This window comes from Pleurodeles waltl, chromosome 1_2, assembly GCF_031143425.1.
Source record: "Pleurodeles waltl isolate 20211129_DDA chromosome 1_2, aPleWal1.hap1.20221129, whole genome shotgun sequence".
NCBI classification, from domain to species: domain Eukaryota; kingdom Metazoa; phylum Chordata; class Amphibia; order Caudata; family Salamandridae; genus Pleurodeles; species Pleurodeles waltl.
Window position 1 is genome coordinate 1,133,555,119 of NC_090437.1, and position 19,333 is coordinate 1,133,574,451.

Consider the following 19,333-nt stretch of genomic DNA (forward strand, 5'->3'; position numbering starts at 1 on the left):
TGTAAAAACAACCATATGAAGGACATATTTTTAACATTTCTGTATTGCAAATAAGAAGATATTGAATGTTTACTTCCAATGGGATATATTTTGTTTTCTTTATATTCATACCTTCATTTTCCTAATTATGGGCCAGATGTAGCAAAAAAAAATTTTGCGAGTTGCAAATTGCGAGTCAGAGCGACTCGCAATTTGCAATCGCAAAATATTATGCAGAAAGGTGTCTCAGACACCTTCTGCGACTCGCTATGGGGTCGCAAAGACCCACCTCATGAATATTAATGAGGTGGGTCACAGTTTGCGACCCCATAGCGAGTCAAAGCACTCACAGGTATGGTGGCCTGCTGGAGACAGCAGACCACCATGTCTGTGACTGCTTTTAAATAGCATAATAAAGCAGTTTATTTTTTCTTTTTGCAGCCCGTTTTCCTTAAAGGAAAACGAGCTGCAAAACGAAAAAACTTCCGAAACCATTTAGGGCCATATTTATACTCTGGTTGCGCCGAATTTGCGTCGTTTTTTTCGACGCAAATTCGACGCAGAACTAACGCCAACTAACGCCATATTTATACTCTGGCGTTAGACGCTTCGGGCGCCAAAGTGCCCGGAGTGTGCGTCATTTTTTAGCGTGAACCCCTTCCTTGCGTTAATGATATGCAAGGGAGGCGTTCCCGTCTTAAAAAATGACTCCCAGGCCTTTACGTGGTATTTATACTCCCGGGCAAAAGAGACGCCCGGGAGTGGGCGTGGCCAAAAACGGCGCATTTGCGCCGCTTTTTAACGCCTGGGTCAGGGATGGCGTTAAGGGACAAGTGGGCTCAAAATGAGCCCAGAGTGCCCTCCCCTGCCCCCAGGGACCCCCCCTGCCACCCTTGCCCACCCCAGGAGGACACCCAAGGACGGAGGGACCCATCCCATGGACATTAAGGTAAGTTCAGGTACGTATTTTTTTTTTTTTTTTTTGTGGCATAGGGGGGCCTGATTTGTGCCCCCCTACATGCCACTATGCCCAATGACCATGCCCAGGGGACATAAGTCCCCTGGGCATGGCCATTGGGCAAGGGGGCATGACTCCTATCTTTACAATGATAGGAGTCATGTTGATGGGGGATGGGCGTCGAAAAAAAATGGCGCAAGTCGGGTTACGACGATTTTTTCGACGCAACCTGACTTGCCCCATTTTAAGACGCCCATACGCCATTTTCCCCCTACGCCGGCGCTGTCTGGTGTACGTGGTTTTTTTCCACGCACACCAGGCAGCGCCGGTCTGCTAGCGCCGGCTAACGCCATTCAATAAATACGGCGCCCGCATGGCGCTTCAGAATGGCGTTAGCCGGCGCTAATTTTTTTGACGCAAAACTGCGTTAGCGCAGTTTTGCGTCAAAAAGTATAAATACGGCCCTTAGTTTCGGTTTTTTCAGAGTTGGCAGTGGTCTATAGGACCCCTTCCGTTTTGCAAATGTGTTACCATCCACTTCAAGTGGATGGTAACTGCGAGTTGGTTTGCGACCGCATTCGCAGTCACAAACCAACTCAGCATGGCGATGCGGTCGCAAATAGGAAGGGAACACCCCTTCCTATTTGCGAGTCGCAGCCTCAAATTGCGAGTCGGTACCGACTCGCAATTTGAGGTTGTGCATCGCATTAAGCCTTTTACACGTCGCAAACTGCGTTTTTCGCAGTTTGCGACGTGCAAAAGGCTTCCTACATCTGGCCCTATGTTCTTGTACTTCTAACTAAGTTGGACCTTTGACATTCTATATTTCTGAACTGTACTGCTGGTTGGCTAGTTGTTGCATACATATCACATTCACTTTCTCTGAGAAAGACATTGGTGCTTGAGCTAAGCCACCAGATGTGAGGCAAACATTTCTCCCAGAAACCAGTCCACTTTTGTGAGTTAGATTGTTTGGGTTTTGTACCAGTTCAGTCACTGATCATAACAAGGCTATAATCTCTCTTCCCCATAGCACAGCTCTCTGATTTCCTAAATTGCCTCAGCAGTAACATTGGGGCTGTATCCATATGCTTCTACTTTAGTAGAACTGGTGGAGAGGTTTGTTTCAATTTTCCAGCCAAAGTTAGAGATCTTTTCTACACCCTTTGTTCTATGTCAGAACTTTGATATTGGTAGCATAGATATTTCACCTCTGAGCTGATACCTCATATTCTACCCATACTCTTGGGGCCATATTTATTACAAATGATGCAGAACTGTGCTTGCACAGTTCTGCACCTTTTTTTTTAACGCAAGCTAATGTAATTCCATAGCGCCATCCATGCACCATATTTTAAAAACGATGCACGATGTCGATGAGGAATGGTTAGTGTCATAATAAATTACGGTAACCATTGTGACATGTCTTTAGGGAAAGTTTTGCTAATGCAGCAAAAGTGGTGCTAGACCACTTTGCTGCACGTATTTATTGCGCAGAATGGGTTAGCGCCATTTTTTACAGCATTAGTGTTAAAAAACAACGCATAAGCAAGAAAACATGCAAATTCAAACACAAGATGGTGAGTGCAGGGCAAGAGATACCCCAGGGAGACACTGACCACCCAAGTACCAGCTAGAAGGGTACAGCAAAGTCCCAGGAGAAGGAGAAGAGGTAGCACAAGTGTACGCTGTCTGCACTGCCTATGGGGCTGCTGTGGTGGTGTTTGGGGTTTCTGCAGTGGTGGTGGGGGGACCTCTTGTCGTGGCTGAATTCTGTGGCCTGTGCCAAGCTGGAGCAGTGGCACTTCCATGTTGTCCTGGAGGTTGATAATGCTCCTTATGTGTGCGTTTCTTAAGTGGTGTTGTGTGGCCTCTCATTAATGCCTTGTCTATCAGGCGTTAAATTTTGGCGCTAATCAGGATTAGCATAATTTTTTAGATCTGCCTCCTTAGTGTGTGTCGTTTTTGTGTCGAGAGGTAAATATGGCGCTGGAGGACTAGAATCATTTTTTGGAAGGGAATGCCTACCTTGCATATCACTGTCGCAATGTGACGCAGGTGGGTTGGTGCTTCCAGAAAATGACGCTGACTCACATATTATAACGCTAGACGGGTCTAGCGTCAAAATATAAATATGGAGTTAAGTTAGTGCCACTTTAGCGTAAAGAAAATAATGATGCTAAGGCGGCGCTAACTTTACATAAATATGGGCCTTGGTATCTTGTGGGATGGGTTGTGTAAAACTAATTTTATACCTGCTTGAAGTACTACCGACGTCTTTGCATTATTGCACATTACCACACATTTAAAACATACTGCCATTTTGTATTCTGATGTTGTACACTGCATTAGCCTTACTCTTTAAGTAAGCAGAGCCTCATTTTTAAGTTGGCATAGATGAGCAAGAAACTGCAGGTTTATTGAAGTCAGCTTTCTAACATACTCTCCTTCTGAATGACATCTACGATTTTCCTACAAGAGTTAGGTACCTGCTTACTTGCACCTAGCTTAAGTTTCAGTTTTATCCTTTGCTTCCTGCACTATAAAAAATGTATAAAAGAAGAAAAAAAAATACGTGGCTTTAACAATATATGCTTTAACAGCTCAGACAGTGAAGCGTTGGTCCACTGACATAGCAATTAATGAAAGAGCCAATAGGGAGCACCTGCCAAACCAATCTGAGAATTCTCTAACTCTTATTAGAACATTGGAATGCTGGAGGCTCCATTGAAAACAATGGAGTGCTGCGGGCTTTTACTGGCCGGTAAAAGCCCGCAGCGCCAACATTCCAATGTTCGCTTTGTTCACAGCAACAGCTGTGAACAAAGCCTCACGGAGCCTGAGGGGATTTAAATCCCCTCGGGCTCCGTGAACATTTTTTTTTTTAATAGAACATTCTGCCCTGTGTGGCAGAATGTTCTAATAGCCTTAGAACCCGCTGTAGCGGGCTCTACCAGCTATTAAAGTCCCTCTCCCTTGTTAAATGCCCTCGCCTTCGGCTCGGGCATTTAACGCGGGGAGCGGGCCTTTAATAGCCGGTAGAGCCCGCTACGGCGGGTTCTAAGGCTATATCATTTTCATCAGTTCAATAAGTCTTCACTGAGAGCACCCTTTTATTCCTTCAAGACAATCTGATGAAGTAAGACCATTGTTTGATCCCAGGTGCCAGAGGAATTCATTTCAACCTACCATCTAGACAATAACTAGCTGAGAGACCCATCCCATTAACCTGAGGACCATGCATTCAGCAACACATGCTCTTGCTTGGATTTTTCTCAGTTCGTCTTGTTCAATGTGAGAATCCATGGACCACGTCATGAATATGACTTCTTTATCAAATACAAATGTGACCTCTTCTTACCGAACGTACATGAACTTCAGAACATTTTATTTGTGAATGTAGCTTTTCACAGTTGGTTACACATGCCTAGGATGGCATCTAATGAACATTAAAAATGGTGTGGTATGAATACCTTTCTCAAATTAGACCGACTGGCCCAAGCAAGTTAGATATACTCGTTTGTCCTCCTTTTAGTGAGTCCAGACATGTCTCCCCCGAGAATTTTTTTTTTAACTAACAGGCCAAATGGAGGACTTTACAGCACATTTTGGAGTAAACTTAGTAAAAAAAAAAGTTTAGAATGGACATCGTTAGAATATTCCAACACTTGTATAACAGACAAGATTTATCTGCCCCAGATGTGTTGGGATGCACTCCCTGTCTCTCTAAAAACATCCTTCAGAGAAATGGTGGCAACTAAGTAGATTTTCTAAAGATGGTAATCCCCTTTCACTGTTGGCTAACAAGATATCACAGACAGTTACGGAAATCTGGTAACACATGATCACAAAGTCTGTCGTTTTTGAAACGTACACAGCATTTTCTTCACTTCATTCTCCATCAAGTACATTCTTAGTCATATGTTATAGCTGGAACTCTATGTGCAAGGGGCAGAGTGAACAAATCAAAAGTTATACAACGCTCACAATTACAAATCATAGACAGCTTAGCAAGAACAGGCATTGGCATAGCCAATAGGTCTCGCCTTTTGGAATTGAATGCAGGTTTAATATGTTTGTCTTTTTTGTTGTTCTTGTTTAGAATTAGCACCAAAAAGTAAAAGTGTAATGATGTGTATGTGTGAGTGGCGGTGAGATGAATATATGTGTAGTTTGTAATAGCGTTGCACTCCTGGAACCAGCCTCTGACATGTGATATCATTGTAAATAATACACAGACAAACACAGCCACACGAGCTGTTTAGGGCATCCTAAGTTTTCCCAAGAAGTTAGAAGGGTGGTGGCCGCTTTTGCTGCGAGAGGACAGTTTGGTGCAAGTGCATAATTTTGAAAACAACTGCAGTGCTCTCTGTATTTCCTACAGTTTTCAGGCAACTAAAAAAAGTTCCAAAAAACGTTTACTACATGCAGCCATTATAGCTCATCTAAAGTAGCGCGGAGGGTTAATATACCTACTGCAAACAATGGTTACTATATAGATCACAGCACATGACTAAACATAAAACACTGTGAAAAACAATACCCGATAAAACATACTCAAGTGTGATTGTTGCCCTGCTTCTCCAGCGGCAAGATGGACCTATTTTTAGGTTGTGGTAGTGCTGCCCTCCTGGAAACAGCCCCTGACATTACATATCAGTATAACTAATAAACAAACAGCCACACTAGCCGTACCGGGGGTCAAGTGTTTCCCCGGAAGCTAAAGATTCCAGCTATGTACCAGAACCTCCAGTGCTGCTCTTTCTAGCTAAAGGCCTGTGTATAACAAGCATTGGAATAGCCAATAGGTCTTGCCTTTTGGGTGTGAATGCAGGTTTACTATTTTTGTCTTTTTTGTTGTTATTGTTTAGCATTCGCACCAAAAAGTAAAAGTGTAATGATATGCATGTGTAAGGGGCAGTGAGATGAATATATGTGTAGTGTGTAATAGCGCTGCACTCCTGAAACCAGCCTCTGACATTTGATATCATTGTAAATAATACACAGACAAACACAGCCACACGAGCTTTTTCAGGGCATCCTAAGTTTTCCCAAGACGTTAGAAGAGTGGTGGCCGCTTTTGCTGTGAGAGGACAGTTGGTCCAAGTCCATGATTCTGAAAACAACTGCAGGCCTCTTTGTATTTCCAACAGTTTTCAGGCAACTATAAAAGTTCCAAAAAACTTTTACTACTTATAGCTGCTGGGAAGAGTTTGGAGTTTTGTATATTGACAAATATAACTCATCTAAGGTAGTGCAGAGGGTTAATATACCTGCAGCAAACCACGTGTAGTATACAGATTGCAGGAGATGACTAAGCATAAAACACTGTCTAAATAATAACTGATAAAACATACACAAGCGTGATTGTTGCCCTGCTTCTCCAACGATAAGACAAACCTATTTTTAGGTTGTGGTAGTTCTGGACTCCTGGAAACAGTCTCTGACATTACAGTATAACTAATAAACAAACATCCACACTAGCCATACCGGGGGTCATATTTTCCCCGGAAGCTAAAGGGTGGTAACCGTTTTTTTCCGCGGAATGCCGGATTTGTAAAAGAGAATCATTTTGAAAACAACTGTAGAGTGCATTGTGTTTTCAACAGTACTCAGGTAAATATAAAAGTGCCAAAATGCATTTACTAATTAATATATGTGTTGGAGAGAGTTCCGAGATTTGCTGATTAGCAATTTTATCACAGCGGGGTTACATACTTGCTGCTGGAGGCAAGGAAAATATATGATTAGTTTATGGTAACATGCACTCCTGGAACCAGTATCTGGCATTTGATATCAGTGTAAATAATAAAACAAACACAGCCATGCTGTCCGCACTTGGCATTCATTCTACGTTTGCCCAGGAAGCTGGAAGGGTGGGGGATGCTTTTGCAGCAGGCGGCCGGTTTAATAAAAGTGAAACATTTTGAAAACGACTGCAGAGGTGCCTATATTTACAACAGTTTCCAGGCTATTGGAAAAGTGCCACAATACTTCTCATAATTATAATATATGGTTAAAAAAACAGGAGGATCGTCTGTTAGCAGTTATGGCTCATGTAAGCTAGTGTAAAGTGTTAATATACCTGCAGCAAACAAAGTGTCCCCTGCAGTTCACAGAATATGCCCAGACAAGAGGAGGGCATAAAACAGTAAGGGATGAAACATACAGAAATGTGATTACTTGTCTTCTTCTCCAGCGGCAAAAATAATGTATTTTAAGCTCATTGTAGCGCTGCATTGCTGTAAACAGACTCTGACGTTGGACGTCAATACCGCAAAACAGACACCACGTGGTCCGTATTAGAAAGGAGAACATTGAGCAGGCAAGTGATTGAAATGTGATCAAACCCAGTTGGCTGCAACACAAAAGAGTGTAAAGTGAATGGAGACGGCTGAATTCTTTGTTAATGTTTGAAGCCGAGACTGCTCCCCTTTGTAAAAGAACAGTAAAGATGGCTACCTGTATTGTGACCAGATGTGTATGTGATTCACATACAGACATTAACTGACTTTCCTTAGAGCACACTAAGGGAAGCGTCCAGCCCAGACAGGAGATTCAGTCCCAAGCTCACTAGAAGTTTGTTGTAACTATAAAGCAACATCTGTCGTGGTTTAGGTGCTTTATTTTAAACTAAGAAGAAAAAAATAGCTCATTGCTTCTTTAAATTACACTGTGCAAAAATACTAGCTATCGGTTAAAGACATACTTTTATTTTGGGCGTATTTTTAACGAATACTTTATGACAGAAAAAAAGTGTGTCATTTGAAGAACAACTGCAAAGCTACTTGTATTTCAAACAATAAAAGTGCCAAAATACTCTCTATTAAATAATATATCTGCTGGAAAGGGAGCACGGTTTTGTGTATTGGTAGTTCTAGCTCACAGGCTTGATATACCTGCTGCAAACAACGTGTACTATGCAGGTCACAAAATATTCCCAAACATGAAAGACTGCGGAAAACAGTGACAAATGAAACATACAGGAATATAGTTATTACCCTTATTCTCCAGCGGCGAAATGGAGATATTTGAAACTTGTAGTAGCGCTGCATTCCTGAAACCAGCCTCTGACATTTAACATCAGTGTAAAGAATACACAGACACACAGTGACACTACCCATGCCGGGCATCGTGCGTTTCCCAGAAGACTGACACCGTGAGGGCTGCTTGTGCAGGAGGGAATGGGGAAAGCGCTTTTGTAGAGGTGCGTAATAATTTTGTTTTTTTAAAGGAAGACTTCCTTCTACCTCCGTTTTCTGGCACTTATCAAATTGCAAAAACACCTTTTCTAATTCATGTACATGCTGAAGAGAGCTCTAAGGCCCATATTTATACTTTTTTAGAGCCGCATTTGCGCCGCTTTTTGACGCAAAAACTGCGCAAACTTACAAAATACAATTATTTTGTAACTTTGCGCCGTTTTTGCATCAAAAAGTGTTATTTTGCAAGTTTGCGCTGTTTTGCGTCAAAAAGCGGCGCAAATGCGGCGCTAAAAAAGTATAAATATGGGCCTAAGTTTCCTGTATTGCTAGGTCTAGCTCATGTTAATATACATGCTGCTGGTAGCCAGATAAAAATATATTTGGGGCATATTTCTTGCGCCCTTTAGCACCCCCCTACCGCCACCATGCGTGCGCCATATTTAAAATATGGCATACAACGCTATTGATGTGCTCTGCAGGAGTAGTGCCAACATTTTGGGGCTACTCCTGCAGAGTACATAGGAGCCCATTGTATTCAATGGCATGCCCCCTTTTAAAGTCTGCTCTGTTACAATCCTTGTGTTATTTTCTCAGCCCCCTAAAAGGTGAACGCCCCCTGTGCATACATTATGGCTGGCACAGGCATAATGTAGCGAAAGGGTTACAAAGTGGGGCAATGCATATATTGCGGCAGTTTGTAAATATGGCGTAGCGTTTTTGGCCTTCTAACCCCACATTAGCATCAGAAAATGACACTAATGTGGCATTATAATGGTGTTAGGGGCTCTTAAATATGCCCCTTAGTTTGTGTTAGCGATGCAGTCCTGAGACCAGTATCTGGTATCTGGTATCAGTGTAATTAATAAACAAACACAGCCATACTAGCCTGACTGGGCATCATGCGTTTCCCCAGAAAACCTGAAGGTGGAAGCTGCTTTTGTAGCAGGTGGACGATTTAATGTATCTGTTGAGGAGAGTTCATAGTGTTGTGTATTGGCAAATATATCTCATCTAAGATAGCGCACAGAGTTAATATACCTCCACAAGTTATAGCTTGTCTAAGGTAGCGCAGAGGATTACCTGCTGCAAACAACGCGTACAATACAAATCACAAAACATGACCAAACATGAAACACTGCATAAAACAATAACTGATGAAAAATACAGAAGTGTGATTATTGGCCTTCTTCTCCGGCAGAAAAGTGAACCTATTTGTAGGTGTTGGGTGCGGGACAATCCTGCAACCAGCCTTTAGCATTTGAATATACCTTCTGCCGCAACAAGATAAATATAGTTTTAGTTTACGGGAGAGATGCACTTCTGGAAAAGCCTCTAACATTTAATAACAGTGAAAAAACATGAACAAACAAACACAGCCACACTAACCCTACCAGGAATTTTGCATTTACCCAGAAGACGAGAAGGGAGGAGGCCGCTTTTACAGTTGGGCAAGGGGGCTGTTTTCTACAAGTGCATTATTTTGAAAGAAAAAAAACAGTTGCTTGCATTTCAAACTGATTTCTGGCAACTATCAAAGTGCCAAGATACTTTACTTAATTTATGTACCTGCTTGAAAGAGCCCTAAGTTGCCTGTATTGGCAGTTATAGCTCATGTAAGGTAGCTCAAAGGATTAATATACCTGCTGCAAAAAACATGTACTATGCAAATCACAGAACATGCCCAAACATGGGAGACGTACTTCCCTTCTTCAACACCAGCGGTCTCAAAATATTTTAAGGTTATGGTAGCGCTGCACTCCTAGAACATGCCTCTACTTTAATATCAGTGTAAATAATAAACAGACAAACACAGCCATAGTAGACGGATCGGTAATAATGTGTTTTCCCGGAAAGCTGAGAGGAAAGAGCCGCTTTTCCATTGGGGGGGACCGGGTTTGGAAAAGTGCATCATTATTTAACCCCTTTGCTGCCATGCCTTACCCCCCTTGGGTGCTGAGCATTTTTTTTGCTATTTGGGGTAGTTTGCACTTAGGCCCTCATAACTTTTTGTCCATATAAACTATCCGCACCAAATTTGCGCCCTTTTTCCCAACATCCTAGGGATTCTAAAGCTACCCAGAGTTTGTGGGTTCCCCATGAGGAGACCAAGAAATTAGCCAAAATTCAGAAAAAAAATCGTTTTTTTGAGAAAAATGGGAAAACAGTGCTGCAGAAGAAAGCATATGGTTTTATCCCTAAAGTGGCATCACCAAAGGGTTTGCAGTGCTAAAATCACCATCTTCCCAGCTTTCAGGAACAGGCAGACTTGTATCAGAAAAACACATTTTTCAGCACAGTTTTGGCATTTTACTGGGACATACCCCTTTTTTACTATTTTTTGTGCTTTCAGCCTCATTACAGTTAGTGACAGAAATGGGTGTAAAATCAATGCTGGATCCCTGACAGCTAAACATTTCTGAAAAGTAGATACCATTTTGAATTCAGCATGGGGTCATTTGTGTAGATCCTTCAAGGTTTTCCTACAGAAAGTAACAGCTGAAATAAAAAAAAAAATGAAATTGAGTTGAAAAAAGCAGCCATTTCTGTCCACATTTTCTTCTGTCACTTTTTTCAGTTATGGCAGATTTTTAAAAGCAATATACCATTATGTCTGCTGGACTCTTCTGGGTCGAGGGATATATAGGGCTTGTAGGTTCAGCAAGAACTCTAGGTACTCCGAGCCAATAAATGAGCTGCACCTTGCAATGGGTTTTCATTGTATACCAAGTATACAGGAATTCATGTGATGAAATATAAAGAGTGAAAAATAGGCATCAGGGAAACCTTTGTGTTTCCAAAATGAGCACAAGATAGGGTGTTGAGAAGCAGTGTTTTTTTTGCACATCTCTGAATTCTGTGGTCCCCATACTAGCATATAAATTACAGGGCATTTCTCAAATAGACTTCTCTATTACACACTGTCTTACATTTAGAAGGAAAACATGTAGAGAAAGACAAGGGGCAATAACATTTGTTCTTCTATTCTGTGTTCCCCTAAGTCTCTAGATAAAAATGGTACTCAGTTAATTTTAAATATTTCACCTCTAAATAGGTGCAGCCTTTGCTGTGCATCTCTGGACACATATACGTGTTTCTGGGTTCATCCCTTCTTCAGCAGAGAAAAAAAATAAAGCACTTTTGCAGGGTGCTGGAAATGCTGATTGTGCACAGATGGCATCAGATGTCACTGGGAGGGGTCAGGGGTGGCAGGGAGTTTTATGTATTAGTAATTATAACTTACCTAACATAAGTAACAAAAAACAGTTTGGTAAAGTCACCTTCAAACATAAATACACAAAACAAAGGAAAGTGCAAATATGTTTACAGCATTTAACCACAGTAACAAATCAGTAATAAACCTATTGAACAAGGAAATAAAATGTAAACTACAACTTGTTAGTCACCCGCAAAATGCTTCATGGTAAAAACTTAATACCAATGTTCAAAGAACAGGCATTAAAAATAAAAGCAGATTTACACAGCAAAATTAATATTTACGAAAAAACTACCTAAAACACAAATGGACGAAACAAACTGAAATGTAAATCTTCTTCTTCTATTTACAAAACAACACAAACAAACAAAACAATGCATGCAACAGAAATGTACGGAACGTACAGAAAAGTAATTCCAGCAAAGAATATATTTTAAAACATAAACTCAACATTACATTACCCAGAATAAACAAAATGAGTGCCCTCACTTTCAAATCCGACAAACACAGTAAACAATCACACACCAAGACCGAACCTCTAACATTGCAGCTTAGTCAAAACAATATAAAAGCACGTAGCCACTCAAACCACGATTGCAAGTGTGAAGAGCTGCTAGCACTTTAAAAAATTGCTCTGAAGCAGAAAGTAAAATAGAAAAAAGTGGAAGTCTACAAGTTAAGAGGGCTGCTCCATGGGAGTGAACGAGTTACAAAAAGGAGGGACCACGAAGACAAATTATCCACTAGCAAGCAAGGATTTTTCAAGGACAAGCAAAGAGACAAAGTAGAAGCAGTGGGCTGAGTTCAAGCCCACAAAAGAGATACAACAGGTCATCGAGACAGCGCAAGTGATGCCTAGGCTCAACCTAAAAATCTTACTAACTCACATATCAATATTTCTGCTCAATTACACAGGATCAGAAAGCAGATAGATTACAGCAGCCTCACATATCCATGATTCAGGAAGCAAGACGGACAATATCAGAAAAACTTTATTGATAAAGATTATAAAATGCCTCCATCCAGGAAGGAAGAAGGCTCCACCAATATAAGGCTTGAGTTATCAATCATATCTTTTTAAAATATGTTTCAGAAATGCAACTATTTTGTCTAAAACATTACCTTGTTTGTTTCTGAAACTACAGACATTTCTCTATGATAGACATATTCACGCAGACAAAAGCCTGCCATTTCTCTTTTCATATATATTGTTATTTTTTTGTCCCAAAAATACCACATCTGTATTTTTAGATGATACATATTTCGTCCTTAAGTCCTGAGTCTTTCATGTCAGGCATAGCCATAATGTTATAAAAATGGCCCTGGTAAGCTAAGATAGAACATTATGTATGTCTAGGTTATTTATGATATTGTGATGGGATGGGTATCCAGAATGCAACCAAGAATTGGAGCACATTTAAGAATGGTGGGCGACTATTATGCAGGAATAGCCAGAATGCCACCAATAATGCTCGGAAATATGTCACTGATGGGCCATCATCAAGTCAGGAATAGCCAGCATATCATCAAGAATGCCCAGATATATGTCACTGATAGCCCACATGTCACTTAGCCAACATGTCACCAGCAATGCACAGATACATATCAATGACCGGCCATCATTACATTGTGGTTAGCCAGCATGTCCCTAAGAATATAGATACGTCATGGCCATCAAGTCACGATTTGGTAGCATGTCCCCAAGAATGGCCACAATGTGTCATGGAGCGTGCATGATGTCACCAATAATACACAGGAATATATCACTGGTGGGCCATCACCACACGGTAAAGAAGAATGACCTCACAAATATCAATAAGTTAAGTCTGTGATCAACCTTCCAGTTGGCCAGAAGTATGTCACTGATGGGCATCATGTTAGAGTTAGACAGTTTGTCCCCATTAGCTGCTACAATACATCATTAAAAGGCTATCATGGCAGGCGCAGTAAAAGATCCCCAAGAATATCCACGTAGGCCATCCGTTCATTGTTAACCAGCATGGCAAGAATGTAATATGTTATCGATGGACCTTCCTTTCAACGTTAGCATGCATGTCCTTCAGAATGTCCACAATACAATAATGCTGAGCCATCATGCCAGGGTTAGAAATGACTGGTTAGCAATTAGTGGGTTTGAACCACTGGAAAATATTAGATCAAATGGCTCATTCAACACGTAGCAGATAATAGAGAAACTAATAAAACTGATGATTTCAATTAAAGGGTTAACCCCCTTGAATTATATACACATTTCATCTTCCCAAGGTATGATTATGCCCACCAATGAAATACATGCAGGGTACTTCCAGTTTTAAACTTTGTACTACGATTGAGGGTGATAACGTCTTGAATTATCCTACTAATAAAATTTACTAAAAGGACAGGTTCTGCTCATAGTGAAACTAGAAGGGTAGAGTCACACACCAAAGGTGTTACAGATTTGGTCCTACTGTAGAGCAAATGTCTTCATGCCCTTGGACATGATATATTGCCAGTAAGGATGGAGCCCACATTTAGGGACCTTCAAACTAAATATAAGGTGAAAAAGAGAAGTTTCCAAGTTTCGTATGAGAAGGAGGTGGCTAGATCTAATTTCTTGGAATTGCGTCAGTGTGTTCCCAAAACTGCAGTTTTAATGTTTCCCTATTTTAGTGAAAATTTTGAGTAAACAGGTGGAATGCATTGGGCATGATTAGGAGGTTTAAATGGATTCTATTGATGGAACTACTACATTAAGAGTAGGGTACAAATTAGGATGCTGAAATAAGTGTAATACATGTAGGAAATGCATGATGTGAAAAGGGCCAGTCAGTTCTTATATTAACGTTGCCATCTCTCTGAATGTTGGCAGACTTTCTCACCAGGATATGTCAGTGCAATATTTTACATTCTTGAGACAGTTGGCAGTTATCTTCCTCAACATACGAGGGTACCTGAGCCTCCTCACCTTGAGGGATATCATATGATACATATACATTATACATAATAATAATAAAGAGATATGTGGTATGACAACATAAAAGGTTAAAGAATGTGGTCTTAAGACAGATGCGCTGTGCACCCCATTATGGCACAGTTGAGAAAATTAAAGCAATCATATACAACAGGATTGGACTAAATTCCATACAGCTATTTAAAACTAACAATGTAAGCTCTTCTGTGGGTATACTGTGTCAATAACACTGATTCAAGACACATTGAGGATGCCATATCATTAAGTCCATGGTCCAGGTATATTTAATTTATATTCACTAATGGTGTTATAGGAAGCTTTTGGGGTAGGGGACTCTCTCAATTACCCTGTTAGGCATGCTAGCTGCATCCAGATAGTTTACTTGACTGGTAAATCTAAATTTTCAAGGCATATGAACCAGATGAGCGCACTACTTAATTGCTGAAGGTTAAGCAGTGTTGGTGAGACCTTTTGTTTAGGGTCCTTTTCAATGGAATAACACATTTGGTAGATTGCTGGAAAATTAGTCAGGTTTTCATCTATTTCATATACAAAAAGGTCAAAGTGGGTGAGCCATCTAATGTTAAATTACTATAAATGTTTGCTTCTTCCTTCTCAGATTTGTCTAAGATGCTCCTTGGTGATTTGGTGAAACAGGCAGAATCTTCAACTAAATTTCCATTTACAAAGACTTGTATTAGTAAAAGTGGGTCATTAATGCACAACGCAATATCACTTATGCTGATTTCTCGGGGTGTACTCTGAAAAAAGAACAACAACATACAAAGGACAAGATATTAAAGTGGAGATCCCAAGATTAATACCACTGGCTGGAGACACAGCATATTAGTTTGGAAAAACTGCCCTGACCCACTAATAGTGGTATGCTTCATCATAGGGCTATGCTGACACATTCCCACGCTAGCCATCGTCAAGAATGGAACAAAAGGGAGGGGGAACAAAAAACATAAAATGACAAACAGGGATCAGACATACAAAACACCTCACTCAATAACTAAAATGATCTCAAGTGAAACCATAGTTAACCTTAATTCCAGGGTTCACAGGATAGGATTAAAAAAATATAGAGAGATGGTGGTGAAATGGGGATAAATGAAAGAAGACATGCTGCTGCACACTGCACTAGCAGGCTTTACAATAGCTTTTGATAACATTTTGAGATAATGGAAGAAACTGAGGTTTTAGAAGAAGGGTTAAAACCCTTCTCAAGCAACAACTACAGTCCTTGTCAGGATGAACCACAAATGTCACTAAATTAACACCACCTTAGAGGCACTCTGTTTAGTATTTAGCCAGCACACAAAAAGTAATAAAGAGAAAACACAACTCAAGAAAAATCTCACACCAATTTAGAGTACATTTTTTGCAATATATCTTTACTGGGATTTTCAAAACACAAACAGGTGATACAGAGAGCAAACATTATACATTTAAAACATGGAGACTAACCATCGAGGGAAGCTACCAGGGGTTTACAAAGCCAGAGAATGATGGAAAACACCCACTCAGGACATCCAAAAAAGTAAATTGCCGGCCAAAGGCAGGAGACTGAGTGTTGGGACCTGCCCTACCTGGATTGTAATGGGCCGTAATTGCACGACATCCATCTGCAGAGGTCTGTAGGTCGGGAGGGGGCATTAGTGGGCCGCAGACTAGAGGGAGCACATGGGTCCCAGGGGGGTTGGTGGAAATCCACAAGGCTCCCAGGGGGTCAACGTTCATGGGAGGGAGGGGCAGTGGACATTGGAGACACTACCTAAGTGCGATAGAAGCAAGCCAAAGTGCAGCAGACAAATTGTCAACAGCAAGGAAGGGACTCCAGATCTCCAGAATTCGTCCAGGTTGTCACTGAGTTTGTACATTGTACGTTCATGAGTGGCAAATCTGTGGGTAGCTATGCTCCATTCATTGATGGTGGGAACCACCGGCTGCCGCCAATGCCGAAGGATGCAACGCTTCCCCACAGCAAGGACAGCGAAAACCCATCTGTATTAATGGGAAGTGAGGGCTGGGAGGTCTGAGGTATCAGGGAGGAGAGTGAGCTGGGGCTAGGAGGGAACCAAAAAGAAGCAGTGAGGGTGGAGCTGAGACCATTTGCTCGCTGAGTAGGCTGCAAGAGACAGACATGCCTAAAGGATATTAAACAAATCACAGTGGTCAGTGTCGCACCTCCAGCATCGGTCATGGGGAAGCAACTTAGCCCGCTTGAGTTTCCACGGTGACCAATACCAATCATTCAGCTCTTTGAAATACAGGAATTTGAGCCACAGTTCCTAGGGGAATCTGTCGTGCCCAGCGAAGGACACCCATGTGTCCAGCGGATAGGATTTGTCAAGTGTTACCTGCCACGACAGCTGTGTCACAGCGCTAGAGGGACCAGAATCCAGGGCACAGAGGTATTGCAGGACAGGCAAGGTGGGGGAGCTCTGCCGGCACAGGCCCCAGAGACACTCTCAGGCAATGTGTGTGAGAAAGTAGCCTCTTTCTAGCCTTGTTACCCCCACTTTTAGCCTATTTGTGAGTGTATGTCAGGGTGTTTTCATTGTCTCACTGGGATCCTGCTAGCCAGGGCCCAGTGCTCATAGTGAAAACCCTATGTTTTCAGTATGTTTGTTATGTGTCACTGGGACCCTGCTAGTCAGGACCCCAGTGCTCATAAGTTTGTGACCTATATGTATGTGTTCCCTGTGTGATGCCTAACTGTCTCACTGAGGCTCTGCTAACCAGAACCTCAGTGGTTATGCTCTCTCTTTACAACTTGTCACTAACAGGCTAGTGACCAATTTCACCAATTTACATTGGCATACTGGAACACCCTTATAATTCCCTAGTATATGGTACTGAGGTACCCAGGGTATTGGGGTTCCAGGAGATCCCTATGGGCTGCAGCATTTCTTGTGCCACCCATAGGGAGCTCTAACAATTCTAACACAGGCCTGCCACTGCAGCCTGAGTGAAATAACGTCCACGTTATTTCACAGCCATTTACCACTGCACTTAAGTAACTTATAAGTCACCTATATGTCTAGCCTTTACCTGGTAAAGGTTGGGTGCTAAGTTACTTAGTGTATGGGCACCCTGGCACTAGCCAAGGTGCTCCCACACTGTTCAGGGCAAATTCCCCGGACTTTGTGAGTGCGGGGACACCATTACACGTGTGCACTATACATATGTCATTACATATGTATAGCGTCACAATGGTAACTCCGAACATGGCCATGTAACATGTCTAAGATCATGGAATTGTCACCCCAATGCCATTCTGGCATTGGGGAGACAATTCCATGATCCCCCGAGTCTCTAGCACAGACCCGGATACTACCAAACTACCTTTCCCGGGGTTTCACTGCAGCTGCTGCTGCTGCCAACCCCTCAGACAGGTTTCTGCCCTCCTGGGGTCCAGCCAGGCCTGGCCCAGGAAGGCAGAACAAAGGACTTCCTCAGAGAGAGGGTGTTACACCCTCTCCCTTTGGAAAAAGGTGTCAGGGCTGGGGAGGAGTAGCCTCCCCCAGCCTCTGGAAATGCTTTGATGGGCACAGATGGTGCCCATCTCTGCATAAGCCAGTCTACACCGGTTCAGGGATCCCCCAGCCCTGCTCTGGCGCGAAACTGGACAAAGGAAAGGGGAGTGACCACTCCCCTGACCTGCACCTCCCCTGGGAGGTGCCCAGTGCTCCTCCAGTGTGCTCCAGACCTCTGCCATCTTGGAAACAGAGGTGCCTCTGGCACACTGGACTGCTCTGAGTGGCCAGTGCCAGCAGGTGACGTCAGAGACTCCTTCTGATAGGCTCCTCCAGGTGTTGCTAGCCTATCCTCTCTCCTAGGTAGCCAAACCTCCTTTTCTGGCTATTTAGGGTCTCTGCTTTGGGGAATTCTTTAGATAACGAATGCAAGAGCTCATCAGAGTTCCTCTGCATCTCTCTCTTCACCTTCTGCCAAGGAATCGACTGCTGACCGCGCTGGAAGCCTGCAAAACTGCAACAAAGTAGGAAAGACGACTACAGTGACCTTGTAACGCTGATCCTGCCGCCTTCTCGACTGTTTTCCTGGTGGTGCATGCTGTGGGGGTAGTCTGCCTCCTCTCTGCACTAGAAGCTCCGAAGAAATCTCCTGTGGGTCAACGGAATCTTCCCCCTGCAACCGCAAGCACCAAAGAACTGCATCACCGGTCCTCTGGGTCTCCTCTCAGCACAACGAGCGAGGTCCCTTGAACTCAGCAACTCTGTCCAAGTGACTCCCACAGTCCAGTGACTCTTCAGTCCAAGTTTGGTGGAGGTAAGTCCTTGCCTCCCCACGCTAGACTGCATTGCTGGGAACCGCATGTTTTGCAGCTACTCCGGCTCCTGTGCACTCTTCCAGGATTTCCTTTGTGCACAGTCAAGCCTGGGTCCCCGGCACTCTAACCTGCAGTGCACAACCTCCTGAGTTGCCCTCTGGCATCGTGGGACCCTCTTGTGTGACTTCGGGTGAGCTCCAGTTCACTCCACTTCGTAGTGCCTGTTCTGGCACTTCTCTGGGTACTGCTTGCTTCTGAGTGGGCTCTTTGTCTTGCTAGATGCCCCCTCTGTCTCCTCACGCAATTGTCGACATCCTGGTCCCTCCTGGGCCACAGCAGTATCCAAAAACCCTAACCACAACCCTTGCAGCTAGCAAGGCTTCTTTGCGGTATTTCTGCACGGAAACACTTCTGCATGACTCTTCACGACGTGGGACATCCATCCTCCAAAGGGGAAGTTTCTAGCCCTTGTCGTTCTTGCAGAATCCACAGCTTCTACCATCCAGTGGCAGCTTCTTTGCACCCACAGCTGGCATTTCCTGGGCATCTGCCCACTCCCAACTTGATCGTGACTCTTGGACTTGGACCCCTTGTTCCACAGGTACTCTCATCAGGAAATCCATTGTTGTTGCATTGCTGGTGTTGGTCTTCCTTGCAGAATTCCCCTATCACGACTTCTGTGCTCTTTGGGGATCTTAGGTGCACTTTGCACCCACTTTTCAGGGTC

The 19,333-nt window shown here is 42.8% G+C and overlaps 1 protein-coding gene and 1 long non-coding RNA gene across 6 annotated transcripts in view; one reads left to right on the forward strand and one right to left on the reverse strand.

Annotated features, from left to right (window-relative positions):
- Positions 1 to 19,333, reverse strand: part of LOC138248803 (uncharacterized) — a 254,919-nt gene that overhangs the window by 196,836 nt on the left and 38,750 nt on the right. The window lies entirely within an intron of this gene.
- The window catches only part of LOC138248820 (uncharacterized), a 47,342-nt gene continuing 36,059 nt past the window's right edge, over positions 8,051 to 19,333 (forward strand). The window contains exon 1 of one of the 2 annotated variants that reach the window (XR_011194646.1): positions 8,051 to 8,144. This is a non-coding gene — a long non-coding RNA (uncharacterized lncRNA). The remainder of the gene's footprint in view (positions 8,145 to 19,333) is intronic. The other variant, XR_011194645.1, reaches the window with a different exon arrangement.